This window comes from Gymnoscopelus microlampas (assembly GCF_963454915.1).
Source record: "Gymnoscopelus microlampas genome assembly, chromosome: 5".
NCBI lineage: Eukaryota > Metazoa > Chordata > Actinopteri > Myctophiformes > Myctophidae > Gymnoscopelus > Gymnoscopelus microlampas.
In genome coordinates this window covers 42,554,070-42,565,064 of record NC_139942.1, presented here as the reverse complement: position 1 = coordinate 42,565,064, position 10,995 = coordinate 42,554,070, and positions in this window count along the sequence as shown.

Genomic DNA, 10,995 nt, shown 5'->3' with positions numbered 1-10,995 from the left:
GAGGCCATGATTAGATGAGTCCGGAGGAATCGACTCGAGCAGGTTGGACTGATAACCACATTCCAATACTCAAATTTCTGCCAGCTCGCTTCTCCTCCTGGATGCTGTATTCCTTTCTTATATGCTTATGAATTGAGCTGTATGACATGCATTCTCCCACACCCATGCACAACAAACAGCATGATTGTGTAAATAAAGATCAAAACATTATTTAATTTGTCGCTTCAGTAGCTTTGATCACATACTGTTATATATAAATTAACTTAGTTAGTAGGCTGCTGTATCTAGGCATGACCTGATCTACACCTGCGTAGTCCCTCACTCAACTGAAACACTGTTAAACAATCTATTCAAGTCATTCTATCTATATCTATACTATTGAACCGAGACAGGTCATTCAGGGACTGACTTGTACATATCTAGTTGACACTGTACACTAGCAGTTATTCAGGAACAATTAAAAGGGAAGTGAAAATGTATTTCATTACCCCAGGAGTATAAAACACATTTCACACAGACACTCAATAACATGGGATATTAAAAATATATTTTTGTCATCTTTTCAAAATATTCTTCCCTCTGCCCGTGCAGACAGAGGGAATTATTTGCTTTGCTTTTCATCCTTTAATATTACAGACGCTCAAAACCCATCCGAGGCAATATCGCAGCCACTGTTAAATCAATAGTTTTGCATATCAATATGCACATCCTCAAATTGAAAATCCCATTCTATTTTCGAGATGGCTTTTTGATGGGTTCTCATTATGGTGGATGTTGTTGGCTGTGGGTCAAATTGAAATGCCATTGCCATCTCGAGGAGGGGCTGTTCCAGAGGAGGTCCTCAGACAACAGAGAAATGTCCACTTAGAGCGTAACCCCTATCGTCTGGCAGAAGACAAATTGCAACGTAGCAGAGAGCGTGGCTACAGTACATGGTGGGGCATGAGTGACCGAGGAGGTGCCAGTCAAACCTTGCATGGTGCCATCAGACCTCGGTCACTGTGGTATCACAAACCCTTATCAAATCCAAGAAACCAAGACTTGTAATTCCAACCCTGCAGTATTTCTGGATTATTCGCATCCATTAGATAATGAATGTGAAGTGAAAAATTGCTGGAAACCCCACATCACATTCACCAAGATGCTCTATGTAGCACAGTTAAGTCATCAAACAAAGACTGTGCGTGCGTGCGTGCGTGCGTGCGTGCGTGCGTGCGTGCGTGCGGTTGTACATTCATGCATGTCTGCGAGCATGCACTTGCGTATACTTAAGCTGTTCTGTGAATATTTTTTGCTTAAGGGTGTGTCTATGTTCGTTCCAGCTCTCCTATGTGTTGCTGTGAGTTCTATAGCTTTTGCCATTCCAAAACTAATTGCCGCCACTGTCAGCAGTCTGACACGTAATATTTGGAGTGGGCTGAGCAAATAGCTAGGAGCGGGACGCACTGCTTCTTTATCACAAGATCAATGCATTAAAAGAAAGAAACAGCTTCACAGTCTGCGCCTCGAAGACTCAAGGTTGAGTGGAACCGCTCCAATGGTTTCACCTGCGTCTCTATGGGAACCATCTTTTTATTCCCTCAATGAGTACAACCCATGTCTTTGACTACACTGATCAAGCTACTGCCGTCAGCCATCCCATTTAATTCTCATTTCAGTTGCCAACCACCGCAAAAACAGGCGACATTCAGGGGCCATGTGACTCGTTCAGATGTGCACAATATTTGACAATGCTATGAAATATTCATGTACTTGTGTGCGCGTATACGTGTGCATGTGCAGTACATATGAATCATAGCTTGCCTGGATTAAGTTTGTTAAAGTAAATTGCAGCTGGATACAGGGATATGGCATGGGAGACCAAGCTGAGCAAAGCTTCATCGTATGATGATGTTGCATGCTGAAAAGAGCTGATTTACAAACTCACAACGCACTGCGACATCACTGTATGACGGAGTAAGCATGGGTTGAGAGAAAAGGTCATCCCTATAACGGGTGTGAGGATAGAGGAGCCAACTTCTACAGCCAGGGAGATGAAAAATGGGCAGCTTGAGTCCAAGTCAGGGGGTAACAAGCAAACGTGGGGCTTCGGTTCAAGGTTGTGCATGTGTACAGTCAATTCAACACGTTTCATACATATAGTAGTCACCATCAGAGCAGAGGACCTATACCTTTTCAACTTCTGAACCCTTTCAGCAGTCGAAATGTGTGAACTAGGGCCTAGTTACTAGGCTACTAGCTATTCTGTGTGTTTAATGGATGTACCGGATGTGTGTGTGTGTGTGTGTGTGTGTGTGTGTGTGTGTGTGTGTGTGTGTGTGTGTGTGTGTGTGTGTGTGTGTGTGTGTGTGTGTGTGTGTGTGTGTGTGTGTGTGTGTGTGTGTGTGTGTGTGTGTGAGCGTGCGTGCGTGCGTGCGTGCGTGCGTGCGTGCGTGCGTGCGTGCGTGTGCGTACAGTACGTGCATGCGTGTGTTTGTTTGTTCCAGGAGTCAGACCAGAAGCTCATCATAAAAAGATGGGCAGACCACTTTGAAACCCTCCTGAAACAGCCCTCCCCAACAGACCCCTCAGTCTTGGATGAACTACCTGTCCACCCCACCATCCAGGAGCTTGAACTCGATGTTCAATGTGCTGTAAGCTATCTGAAAACCAACAAGACCCCTGGCCCTGACATAGTATCCCTGCAGAGATCTTCAAACAGGGAGCCTATACCTCATTTGTGGACAATTCCATTTCATCACAAAAGTCTGGAAGCATGAAACAGTACCTCCGCAGTGGGTGAATGCCAATATCATCACCACGTACAAAGGCGGGGAGATAAATCCATCTGCTGCAACAGACGTGGCATTTCACTACTGGCTGTTGCTGGCAAAGTTCTGGTCAAAGTCATATACACAGACCAGTGAAAAACATCACAGAGGAGCTGTTGCCTGTGTGGGTTCAGAAGGAACAGGAGAAGTACTGTGGACATGACACCCCTGACACTGGTGTACGTCAGTGGTGTGTCCTTGCTCCAGTTCCTTCCTCATGTGTGTGACATTGCTGCTCCATGAGAAGATCTGTGGACTTAACACTCGATGGAAATCTGTTCAACATCAGATAGCTTCAAGCGGTCACAAAAATTACTTTTGAGCAAATCATTACAGACGACTGCAGTTGTAGCCCACTCACCAGAAGCACTGCAAGCTACCCTTACAGCTGCTGCAAGTGCCTATAGGCTGGGTCTCTCTGAAATGTGGCAAAGACTGAAGTAATATGCCAGTATCCATTCCCCCATCTCATCCACCAACCTTCACCATTTCCGACGAGCCCTGCAATAGTGGAATCTTTCAAATGCCAAAAATCGGATTAAACAAGCATCATCTTCATTTGGCAGACTCAAACTCCACACTAAAATATCTGTTTACTTGGCAAAGTTGGCAGCTGAGAAATATGGACCCTGTACAGCCGGCGTCTGAGGATGCTTGAGGCCTTCCACATCAGATGCATACAATTCATCTTGAGGATGTCCTGGCGCGACCGAGTGCCAGGACAAACTACTCAAGACCAACTGTATCAGTATAGAGGCTACAGTCACCCAGCACCAACTGTGCTGGCTTGATCGGATGTCATCAGGAAGCCGAAAGACCGCTAGGTGCTATATAGTATATAGTCAATTACACCTTTGCCGCTGCTCAGCAGGGGGCCAGAAAAAGTGATATAAAGACCAACTTAAAACGTTGATGAAGAAATTGTAGCCTGAATCCAACGCAGCTGGAGGACACTACCGCTCCATCTGGCCGCAGCTCTGCCAACAAGGAGTGCATAAACTCGAGGAGGACTGAGGTGATCGACGGACCAGGAAACGTCTAAGGAGACATGAAGCCAGCACCACACCCACCCACACCTCCAGTCAGTGCTTCACCTGTCCAATCCGTGGCAGACAGTATAGGTCACGGACTGGGCTCCACAAGACTCACATTTAGCAGAGGCAGCATGGTCATCAACATTGGACATGACCGACAACCTTAAGCAAGCAGTACGGAAGTAAGGAAGCTGTGTGCGTGTGTGCGTGCGTGCGTGCGTGCATGCTTCTGTCTACTTTTGACACCCCCCCACACACACACTCACACACTCACACACTCTCTGTCTGTCTGTCTGTCTCTCTCTCCCGAGCGTTTCAGACATGCAGTTTTGCCAATGGAAAAAGGACGTTGTGAAGTTGAATGTGTTCATGGGTGTGCGTGCGTGCGTGCGTGCGTGCGTGCGTGCGTGCGTGCGTGCGTGCGTGCGTGCGTGCGTGCGTGCTTGTGCTTCTCTCCTACCATTTCCCTCATTCAACACTTTCCTCTATTCTGTCAGTACAATCATAGTTTCCCCATATCTCCTTTTCACACCACTCCCCGCACTCCCTAGTCCCTTCCCTACTCTTTATTTCTCTCCCTTTCCGTTCTCTCTCTCTCTCTCTTTCACTCACCTGGTATCTCGGGATCAACAGAGAAGTACTGCTGCTGTGTGTGTAATATCCTAACAGATAATTCATACAGAGTTGAACAACTGTTATATGACATAAACAACATAAAGGCGTTTTAAGACATGGCTCTGTATAGGAGGGCATCCATCTAGAAGAGGGTCTGACTGCTATTTGTTGTTTGTCCGGAGTTCATGACGCATGAGTTAATGACGCACCAAATTGCATGTTCACACTGACTGACAGTAGGCTAGTCTCTCCTCAACAGCCAAACAAGTATTCCACAATCTTCAAATGCAACATGGAGTCTGTAACTACACCAAAGATATTCAATTATTAAAGATACGCCATCCCAATTGGAGCCACTAGAGGCAAAATGTTACACAAATCCTACAAATGGTCTCCTAGTAGGCTGTGGGCACCGTCTGATCTCACGAACGTCTGACATTTACTGGTGCTAGATCCCGCGAAAGTGTGTTGCTGTGATAGAGAAAGGTCGATAATAAAGTAGATTTCTCCTGATTTATCTCTCTGAAAAAAGCCCTTTTAGTATGAAAATCTTGGGAAGATTGTGTGGCTTGTAACGATCAGGTCCAATATTTAGTCCAGTGACCGTGGGGCTAAAGAATCGTTCATAAACTGTGTTCACGTTCACTATTCCATTGGAAATGATATACTCCAACCTGCTTCTGGTCTCCTAAAAAGGCGGCCACCTACACGCAAATACGGGAAGTAAACCAGAGATGGCATGTCTGTCTTTCTGTCTTTTCTTTTCTTGGACTACCCCCCTGACAGCAGCGTACAGGAAGCTGTCATTTTTAAATATCTTTAAAATGTATTTTTGTATTTCCATTTCTGCTAGCAGCAACCTAGATTTCACTAATTTAATTTACAGTATAGGACCAATTGATGCATTACATTACATTACATTACATTACATTACATTACAGTCATTTAGCAGACGCTTTTATCCAAAGCGACTTACAATAAGTGCAATCAACAAAGGTAGGGAACGAAAGCTACTAATCACCAGAGGTTATAAGTGCATTTTCTGCAATAACAAGCAACCAAGAGCATACCTAGCGCTAAGGTAAAAGTGCAATATATCAGCTACCTATTTCCTTAAACAGATGAGACAAAGTAGTCAAATGAGCAGGAGCTAAAAACAAATAATTGTATTGACTAAACAAGATCCAATAAACAATTCAACAATAAAACAAGCATTCGTACAACTAGTTAACAACAAGTAGGCCAGGCAAAGAGGAAGGGTAGTGTTTCCTGAAGAGGTGGGTTTTCAGCCTGCGGCGAAAGATGGGCAGTGACTCTGCTGTCCTGACATCAGTGGGAAGTTCATTCCACCACTGTGGGGCCAGAACAGAAAAAAGTCGTGACCGTGTCGATCGACCAGAAGGACCGTTGAGTGGCGGGGGAGTCAGTCGCCCCTTGGTGGCCGACCGGAGTGGTCGGGAAGGGTTGTGGGCATTGACCAATACCCGGAGGTAAGAGGGAGCTGTTCCTTTCGCTGCCCTATAGGCTAGCACCAGGGTTTTAAACTGAATGCGAGCCGCTACGGGGAGCCAGTGCAGGGAACGGAGAAGGATAGTTGTGTGAGAGAACTTGGGGCGGTTGAACACCAGACGAGCCGCAGCTTTCTGAACAAGCTCCAGGGGTCTGATGGCAGATGCCGGAGCGCCAGCCAGGAGGGAGTTGCAGTAGTCCAGGCGGGAGATGACAAGAGCCTGGATGAGCACCTGGGCTGCCTTCTCCGTGAGGAAGGGCCGAATTCTCCTGATGTTGTAGAGGAGGAATCTGCAGGACCGTGTCACTGATGCGATGTTAGCCGAGAACGACAGTTGATCGTCCAGGGTCACACCCAGATTCTTCGCAGTCCGAGTTGACGTCACCACAGCGTTCTCAATGGTGATGGCCATGTCTCGGTGAGGACAGCCCTTCCCCGGGATGAACATCAGCTCGGTCTTGTCCAGGTTGAGCTTCAGGTGGTTCGTCGACATCCACTCCGAGATGTCAGCCAGACAAGCAGCAATGCGTGCCTCCACGTGTGTGTCAGAGGGGGGGAATGAGAGGATCAGCTGGGTGTCATCGGCATAGCAGTGGTAGGAAAAGCCATGGGAGCGGATGACAGCACCAAGAGATGTAGTGTAGAGAGAGAAGAGAAGAGGACCCAGAACCGAGCCTTGGGGAACCCCAGTAGTGAGCCTGTGTGGTTCTGACACAGACCCTCCCAGCTTCACCTGGTAGGAGCGACCCGTCAGGTAGGATGCAAACAGGGAGAGTGCAGAGCCTGAGACACCCATCCCCTCGAGGGTGGAGAGGAGGATCTGATGGTTCACTGTGTCGAACGCTGCAGACAGGTCCAGGAGTATCAGGACAGAGGAGAGAGAGTTCGCTCTAGCGGCATGGAGTGACTCCGCCACTGCCAGGAGGGCAGTCTCTGTCGAGTGACCCAAAGATGAAAAGATGCAAAGATGAAACGGAATTGTGGTCTGTATGGTGGAAGAAATTGTAAATTGTGCGAGCCAACAGTCTGTGTAGAAAGACTACCAGTAGGCCAAATACGTTATTCATGTGTTTACATTTTTTTGAAATGTAACGTAAGTCAATGGGCCTTTAGATTGGGCTGAAACCTTGCACATTTTGAGTCATACGTCATATCACAGACCTGCGTTGTTTCATTTGGAATTACAATGCTTTTGGTCATTTGACAAAGTATAAATGCCCTAATAATGAGCAAACCTGGAAATGAGACAAGTGGCGGGTGGTGGTGATGGGAAGGGAATGTATATTCAGACGGCAGACAGTTGTTCCAATCTCTGATTAATTAGATCACTGCTCTGCCATCACTCTCGTCTCCTTTTTCTGCTGTAAATGAGTGTGTGGGTGTGTGTGTGTGTGTGTGTGTGTGTGTGTGTGTGTGTGTGTGTGTGTGTGTGTGTGTGTGTGTGTGCGTGCGTGCGTGCGTGCGTGCGTGCGTGCGTGCGTGCGTGCGTGCGTGTTGATGGGGGGGGGGGGGGGGGGGGGTTGTTATCTGGCATTTGAGATTCTGGGATCAGTCAACTTGAGTGGTGCTGGTGTGCTAATGCAGGGGAGGCATTAACCCACATCTCCCTGGACAAAAGAGAGCGGCAAGGCTTGCATCCGTCCCCAGAGAGAGAGTGGCATGCTTCTGCCTCCCCGCCAATCTGTTTCCGGGATATCTTGCACACTTATTGCATTTTGACCTGTTTCACAGCCCCATATTGATTTTTTTAGAAACATCACGTCAGTGTGGGGGTGAAGGAGGCTCTTTCAAGTACCGGGTTCGGTAATAATACATTTGCTGTACGCCACACAGGCTCTTCTCACATGCCGTTTACTTTTTTTTGTCAATAAAAAAGTATTATTTTTTGAAGTGTTCAAATGTTGTCTAGTCACGTCCTTTCCTGTTGTGGTGACGAGGAAATAGAAAATGTATCAAATCTGAATGTAATGTCATAATCCTGTCACTGCATGCAAAAGCCCAGAGTCATTACAGCTTCTGTTTGGCCACTTGTTAATGATGGCGGGGTCAAATGTTTCCTCTTTATTACATTTATACAAGAGATTTTCTCGTGTTTACCTACTCACTGATATACAGTCAACTTCTTTCTTCCCCTTCTTTCTCTCTATTTGCCTAATCTTTCACTTAGTAAAATCTTCAGTCTTCATTTATCCATGAAGTTAAATTAACATTTGAAAGTTTTGCTGTGTACAAAGTTTAATTCCCTTTCTGCTTTTCATGTCTCCAGTATTGTGGCGGTGTCTGGCTTTGTGTGTCGAACCCAGCAGTTATGAGAGAGCAGGCTGGGCATCGAAGACGCCGCTGTCTGTCTGTCTGTCGGTCCCTGTGGTACATTAACCATCCCTTAGCATGTATTATTGATTCCCTCTCCCTAATCAGGAGCTCCAGTGTTACAAATGACCCTTTTATGGTAGCAGAAACCAGTGTTCTGCAGAGTTTAATGAATCCAGCACCATGGCTGAGATAGAAACCAATGCTAAAAGTTTCTTGTGGTTTCGGTGCCGTGCACTGCAAACAGGTGTGTCATACTTCAAATATAAAGTTTTGTTAACAAGAGTCGTAGAAGGAAGCTAACTGGAGACAGACAAGTAATAGAGGCCATGTGTGTTTGGCTTTTTCCAATGCTTTTGACAGGGGAAATCTCTTTAAAAAAACAGGATTGCTGCCAGAAGTGCTGCAAGCTCTGCCGGACCTGTGTGTTCAGTCGGCAAAGTGCTCACCTTTGAATCGCAAGGTTTTGGGTCTGGCACCACTAACTCAGCGTATGAGTGGTACAACTCACTCAGCTAAGTAAGACATGCGGTAAGTGCTGGGAGGGGAGCTGACGGTATGGCACTCCACCTCAGCATTGCATCTCCATGATCTAGCTCCTTGTAAAGGGAAATAGACGCCCTTGTTACTTGGCTGGTACCGATAATAAGCCACTTACTTACTTTCATATTGTGCCCTTCTCTTGCTGGAAAAAAAAGAAAACATTACAGAATGTGTGTGAATCTAAACTGGGATATGTGGCACATAGGCTCAGCGTGACAACATGCATGTGAGGTCTACGGAGGAGATGTCAGAATGTGGAAGGGGAGGAGTGGGTGGAACACACAAAGTGTCCGGGTGTGATGATCAATTCACTCACCGCGTCACACTGTGACATCACTCTCTCTGACATCATCAACCCCCCGCCCTCCAAGCACAGACGCAGCAGTCAGAGGCAGAGCATTGAACAAACGACATACTGTACCCTCGCGCTGACTCACATGTTGTGTAAAGTAGTCTAACATCACTAATCCACTTTTATGAATGTTTGCTCAGAGCTCAAAATGTGGCAGTGAAGTTTGACGAGGTGGTCTTAGTAACAATGACAAAATCTACAACACGGTAAGATGAGACAACATGGTACAATATAGAACACTGCTGTGCCTATTCTTCAATGCAGAGCATTTACTGCAGTCTTCTTCTTATGGATAATATTAATCTGCTCAAAAGATTGCCTACCTTATTCATGTCACAACTGTGAACACAATTCAGACAAAATATAGAATCCCAAAGAACCTTAGACAAAAGCTATGGCATTAGAACCAAACCTCATTACTCCTTTGCTATTTTCCTTCACCGTTAACACAGAGCATTGTAAGAGACACATTTAGGCCTACTGAAAGGACAAGAATGTGAAACAAGGTTAGACCTACGGTAGGCTACATCACCAACATGTCATGTGATTAAGCATAGACCTTGATTAAATGAAGGCGCTATTGAGGGACTGAGATAAAGAACATGGTGATAAAGGAAAAAAGAAAAGAAAGAAAGTAAATGAGTGTGTGTACACATTAAGTGCATCTTCCAGCAATGAAAGAAGCATACATCAATGTAAAACTTCAAAGAGGAGGAAGTCAAACTCAGTTTTGGGAATATGACCTCTGTTGTTGGTCTGCAGATACATAATGGGAGATTTATTTAATGGCAACGTACAGCTTCCAGTCGACACAGTTGGCAAAACGAATGTTATCTTTTTAACCACATTCAACCAGGTGGCCCTGTTTTTGGGCATGTCATAAACCCCCAAAAGCAATGTTTTAAAAATATATAGTAGGAAAAGGTATAGGGCTCCCTACGCGTCTTTAGTTCATGTTCTAGCACATATAACAGGAATTGGAAGTAAAATGCTGTCAGATAATTGACAAGTCCACAAACAGTGGAGTATATACCTTCCAAATATAGTGTTCTTGACACATCCTGGTGGAGAAAAGGAGGGGGGGGGGTGGTAGATCAGATTCATCTTTCCCTTTTCAGTACAGCAGGTTTAATTCACACAGTGCCATTCATTAAATTAATTTATCAATGGTTGGACGTGCACGGTCCATCTCCATGTGCCCTTAGCGTTTCTTATTATAGCGTGGTGGGGGTCTGTGGCCTCAGCTCATCAGTTGTATTTGCTCAGTGGCTCACGGAGACCTCCGGTGTACCAGACACAATCGCACCTCATTAACATTTCAGGTGACGAGTCTGTCACAGCCTTAATTAACAATTCATGAACACAGCTTATAGCTATATTAACATTTTACAGCCAATAAATCAGCCGTCCCCAGCCTGCTATCTGTGTGTCTGAGTGTGTGCGCGCACGTGCTTATGCGCACACATGAATGTGTACCCCGTGAGTATGAGGAAATCTAAAAAAGGAGAGAGAGAGAGAGTGTGTGTGTGTGCGTGCGTGCGCACGTTCGTGCGTGCGTGCGTGCGTGCTTGCATGCGTGTGTGTAAATGCACACGTACCTCCATGACCAGATGGGTCTTGGCCAGTATCTTTGTCTGTGACCATGACATTTGTCTGAACTTTCCTTTAATCTTGTGTTCTATTTGCGGCATCATATTGAATCACATTCATTATAGTTTTTGCTCAAGGAAACAAGAAAAGGCTCCTCTGCAGCCAGACCTCAAGAAGGTTATTCAAAGTGTCTTATCAATTAATAACTTTGATCAATCAGAGTGAGTGCCA